Consider the following 5,525-nt stretch of genomic DNA (forward strand, 5'->3'; position numbering starts at 1 on the left):
AACCGAATTTTCAATTGCATATTCGCTCGGTCTCGGCTCACTGTGCGAAAGCCTCGAGCACACATCACAGAAAATCTGGTAGTTGTGGGTACAAATAGGAGCAGCAAGTTGGTGAGTGACTTTTTTTATTAAAATTATTAGATTCCCCACAGTGTGGAAACAGGCCCTTCGGCCCAACAAGTCCACACCGACCCTCTGAAGAGCAACCCACCCAGACCCACTCCCCTGCATTTACCTGTGACTAATGCACCTATCACGATGGGCAATTCACCTGACCTGCACATCTTTGGACTGTGGGAGGAAACCGGAGCACCCGGAGGAAACCCACGCAGACACGGGGAGAATGTGCAAACTCCACACAAACACTCGCCCGAGGCTGGAATTGAACCCGGGTCCTTGGCGGTGTGAGGCAGCAGTGCTAACCACCGAGCCGCCCATTCTTTATCCATTAAGTTTGAAATTTTATTTTGTGTTGGATACTCATAGAATCCCTACAGCGTGGAAGCAGGCTGTTCAGACCGTATCGACACTCCCACCCAGACCCACCCCATCACCCATTCCCTGTAACCCTGCATTTCCCCCACGGCTAACTCACTTTGCCTGCACATTCTTGGACACTATAGGCATCAGATGCTCCCAACATGGTCTTCTCTACATTGGGAGGACCGAACGTAAACTTGGGGAACGGTTCGCCGAGCTTATCAGCCGGGGACAACCAGACCTCCCATTTTAATTTCCCATCCCACTCTCTTTCCGACATGACCATCCTTGGCTTCCTCTACTGCCACAAACCACATCACAAATTGGGGGAACAACACCTCATCTTCTGCCTGGGGCAGCCTACAGCCTGGAGGACTTAGCGTTGAGTTCTCCAATTTCAAATAGTCTCCCTTCCCAGCCCCAGCCCCCTCCCTTCCACTGCTCCCTGCCACCAACCGGATTCATTTCCCCCGTTGACCAACCAGGTCATAGCCTCCTCCTGTCTTCACCTATCCCCACCCTGCCCTGCCCTGCCCCGCCCCTGTCACCCCATTTTTTCTGCAGCTCTCTCTACACCCACCCCCAGTGCTGAAGAAGGTTACACCCAAAACGTTGACTTCTCCACCTCCTGATGCTGCCTGGTTTGATGTGATTTGGAGATGCCGGTGTTGGACTGGGGTGTACAAAGTTAAAAATCTCACAACACCGGGTTATAGTCCAACAGGTTTGATTGGAAGCACTAGCTTTCGGAGCATCACTCCTTCATCAGGTGGTTGTGGAGAATAAAACTGTAAGACACAGAATTTATAGCAAAAGTTTACAGTGTGGATATAACTGGAATTATATATTGAAAAAGACCTGGATTGTTTGTTAAGTCTCTCATCTTTTAGAATGTTAAAAATCACACAACACCAGGTTATAGTCCTTTAGATTTTTTTTTTAAGATTCCCTCCAGTGTGGAAACAGGCCCTTCGGCCCAACTAGTCCACACCAACCCTCCGAAGAATAACCCACCCAGATCCATTTCCCTCTGACTAATGTACCTAACGCTACGGGCAATTTAGCATGGCCAATTCACCTGACCTGCACATCTTTGGACTGTGGGAGGAAAGCCGGAGCACCCGGAGGAAACCCACGCAGACACGGGGAGAACGTGCAAACTCCACACAGTCAGTTACCCGAGGCTGGAATCAAACCTGGGACCCTGGTGCTGTGAGGCAGCCGTGCTAACCAGCGAGCCACCGTACCGCCCCTTATTTGGAAGCACTACCTTTTGGAGCGCCGCTCCATCAGGTGGTTAGCAGCAGCGCTCCGAAAGCTAATGTGCTTCCAATTAAACCTGTTGGACTATAACCTGGTGTTGTGTGATTTTTAACTTTGTACACCCCAGTCCAACACCGGCGTCCCCAAATCTTTTAGAATGACCTTGTTGGTTTCGCTTCTTTCATATATGTAAATCGCAAAACGTTTTTTAAAAGTTACATTCTCAAGCGAACTTTAACAACTGGTGTCATGTCGGCCCAGATAAGGTTCCGAAGGTGTGAGACTGTCTGTGCCACAATGGTCAGACTGATTCTAATCTAAGATTTACATGGATTCATGCAGTTTTTGAGCAAAGTAAAATGTAATTCTGCAAGTGCGAATTCACCCCACAAACTTATATGTCTATGTGTGCACGTGGGTTGTTGTGTTCTTCCAGCCTCCTGCTTGTGTACTTTGGATCCCAGCATTTGCAGTTTCTTTTCGCCACTATAGGCAATTTGGCACTTAACCCACACAACTTTGGACCGCGGGAGGAAACCCACACAGAGACAGGGGGAGAACATGCAAACGCCTGAGGGTGGAATCGAACCCGGGTCCCTGGCGCTGTGAGGCAGCGGTGCTAACCACTGAGCCACCGTGCCGCCCGTGAATTGAATCTGACTTCAGAAATACGTTGGTGCAAACATGGGACAAAAGTCAGCCATTCAGCCCCTCAAGGCTGCGTCACCACTCACTAGGCTTGTGGCTGATCTGATTTTAACAGGAATGTTACAGTCGTGATCGTATTCAATGGTGAGGCAGGTTCCAGGGACTAAATGGCCTCTTCCTGCCCCCAGTTCAGTGTTCTTAAACAGGCGACCCCTTATTTTGAAACTATGGTTCCCGATTCAACAGGAAACATCCTCTCCACATCCACCCGGTCAAGTCTCCTCAGGATCTTATTTGCTTCAATTCAGTCACCTCTGATTCTTCTAAACTCCAGGCCTAGCCCTGTCCAGCCTTTCCTCTCAAAGGCCAACCCGCTCAGTCCAGGCATTAGTGCAGTAAAACCTCACTCTCTCTGAGCTACCTTCAACCCATTAATGCCCTCCCGCGAGTCCAGTGACTAATATTGCACCAGTCCAGCTGATGTCTCACCCAATGCCCCGTGTGAAGCACAGCCTCTCCCTGCTCTTGCACTCACTTCCCCTTAGGGCAAACCATGACATTCTCTCAGCTGTACTGAACGGACGGAGAGAGAGCAGGTAAATGTGAAACCCAAGACCAACATCGAGGGCGGTGTCTGACAGGAGGTGCAGCAAGGTTGTTGACGCTTGGCCTTGGGGGGGGGGGTCAATTTCCTCCCTCAGTCACAATTTCCCAAGTTTCATCGCTGTAATAAGAAGGAGCCATTACAACCCGTCAATCTTCCTCAAGTATCCCCTTCCAAAGAAACGCGGAGCCATCCAGCCCTTTGAGTTTGCTCTGCCCTTCGATACGTTCGCGCTGGTCGTCCAACCAAAAAGCACTCAAATATTTCGGCCTCCACTGATTTCGGTGGCAGAGAATTGCACTGGCTTCCTGGGCGTGCTCCTGATCTCAATCCAAGATGGCCTACCACGTACCTTTAGACAGTGAACCCCTTGGTTCTGGATCATAAGATGCGGAATCCACAAGGGCAGAGGCAAGAAACGAATAGGGGAGGAGCACACGGGTGGGAATGGTGGATAGATCCTCTCGACAAGTAACTACACATTGAAAGAGGGAACAGAACAGGAGACAATGAGGGAATGTAACAAAGGCACTACGTTAATCAGAACTGACTGAGTCTTCACGTAGATTGGAAACAACAGGTAGATGTAGCGAGAAGGAAGACCTTGGACTGTCTTTGGGACGGTTTGCAGTTGTGGATCCAACTAGGCTATTTTGAATCTCATCATGTGTAATAGTCATAGAGGTGTACAGCATGGAAACAGACCCTTTGGTCCAACCCGTCCATGCCGACCAGATATCCCAACCCAATCTAGTCCCACCTGCCAGCGCCCGGCCCATATCCCTCCAAACCCTTCCTATTCATATACCCATCCAAATGCCTTTTAGATTTACAATTGTACCAGCCTCCACCACTTCCTCTGGCCGCTCATTCCATACACGTACCACCCTTTGTGTGAAAAAGTTGCCCTTAAGTCTCTATTATATCTTTCCCCTCTCACCCTCTAGTTCTGGACTCCTCCATCCCAGGGAAAAGACCTTATCTATTTATCTTATCCATGCCCCTTATGATTTTATAAACCTCTATAAGGTCTCCCCTCAGCCTCCGACACCCCATGGAAAACAGCCCCAGCCTGTTCATTCTCTCCTTGTAGCTCAAACCCTCCAACCCTGGCAACATCCTTGTCAATCTTTTCTGAACCCTTTCACATTTCACAACATCTTTCCGATAGGAAGGTGACCAGAATTGCAGGCAATATTCCAACAGTGGCTTAACCAATGTCCTGTACAGGTGCAATATATCCTCCCAACTCCTGTACTCAATACTCTGGCTGATAAAGGAAAATATACCAAACGCCTCCTTCATTATCCTATCTAGCTGCGACTGCACTTTCAAAGAGCTATGAACCTGCACTCCAAGGTCTCTATGTTCAGCAACACTCCCTAGGACCTTACCATTAAGTGTATAAGTCCTGCTAAGATTTGCTTTCCCAAAATGCAGCACCTCGCATTTATCTGAATTAAACTCCATCTGCCGCTTCTCAACCCATTAGCCCATCTGGTCCAGATCCTGTTGTAATCTGAGGTAACCCTCTTTGTTGTCCACTACACCCTCCAATCTTGGTGTCATCTGCAAACTTACTAACTATACCTCTTTTGCTCACATTCAAATCATTTATATAAATGACGAAAAGTACTGGACCCAGCACCGATCCTTGTGGCACTCCACTGGTCACAGGCCTCCAGTCTGGAAAACAACCCTCCAACACCACCCTCTGTCTTCTACCTTTGAGCCAGTTCTGTATCCAAATGGCTAGTTCTCCCTGTATTCTGTGAGATCTAACCTTGCAAACCAGTCTCCCATGGGGAACCTTGCCAAATGCCTTACTGAAGTTCATATAGATCACATCTACCACTCTTCCCATATCAATTCTGTTTGTTACTTCAAGTTTGTGAGACATGATTTCCCACATGTTGACTATCTCTACCCAAATACATGTATATCCTGTCCCTCAGGATTCCCTCCAACCACTTGCCCACCACTTAGGTCAGGCTCACTGGTCTATAGTTCCCTGGTTTGTCTTTACCACCCTTCTTAAACAGTGGCACCACGTTTGCTAACCCCCAATCTTCCAGCACCTCACCTCTGACTATCAATCATACAAGTATCTCAGCAAGAGGCCCAGCAATCACTTCTCTAGCTTCCCACAGAGTTCTGGGGTACACCTGATCAGGTTCTGGGGATTTACCAACTTTTATGCGTTTCAAGACATCCAGCACTTCCTCCTCTGTAATATGGACATTTTTCAAGATGTCACCATTTATTTCCCTACAGTCTATATCTTCCATGTCCTTTTCCACAGTAAATACTGATCCAAAATACTCCTTTAATATCTCTCCCATTTTCTGTGGCTCCGCACAAAGGCCGCCTTGCTGATCTTTAAGGGGCCCTATTCTCTCCCTAGTTACCCTTTTGTCCTTAATGTATTTGTAAAAACCCTTTGGATTCTCCTTAATTCTATTTGCCAAAGCTATCTCATGTCCCCTTTTGTCCCTCCTGATTTCCCTGTTAAGTATACTCCTACTACCTT

Source organism: Chiloscyllium plagiosum, chromosome 44, assembly GCF_004010195.1.
Source record: "Chiloscyllium plagiosum isolate BGI_BamShark_2017 chromosome 44, ASM401019v2, whole genome shotgun sequence".
In the NCBI taxonomy this organism is placed as follows: Eukaryota; Metazoa; Chordata; class Chondrichthyes; order Orectolobiformes; family Hemiscylliidae; genus Chiloscyllium; species Chiloscyllium plagiosum.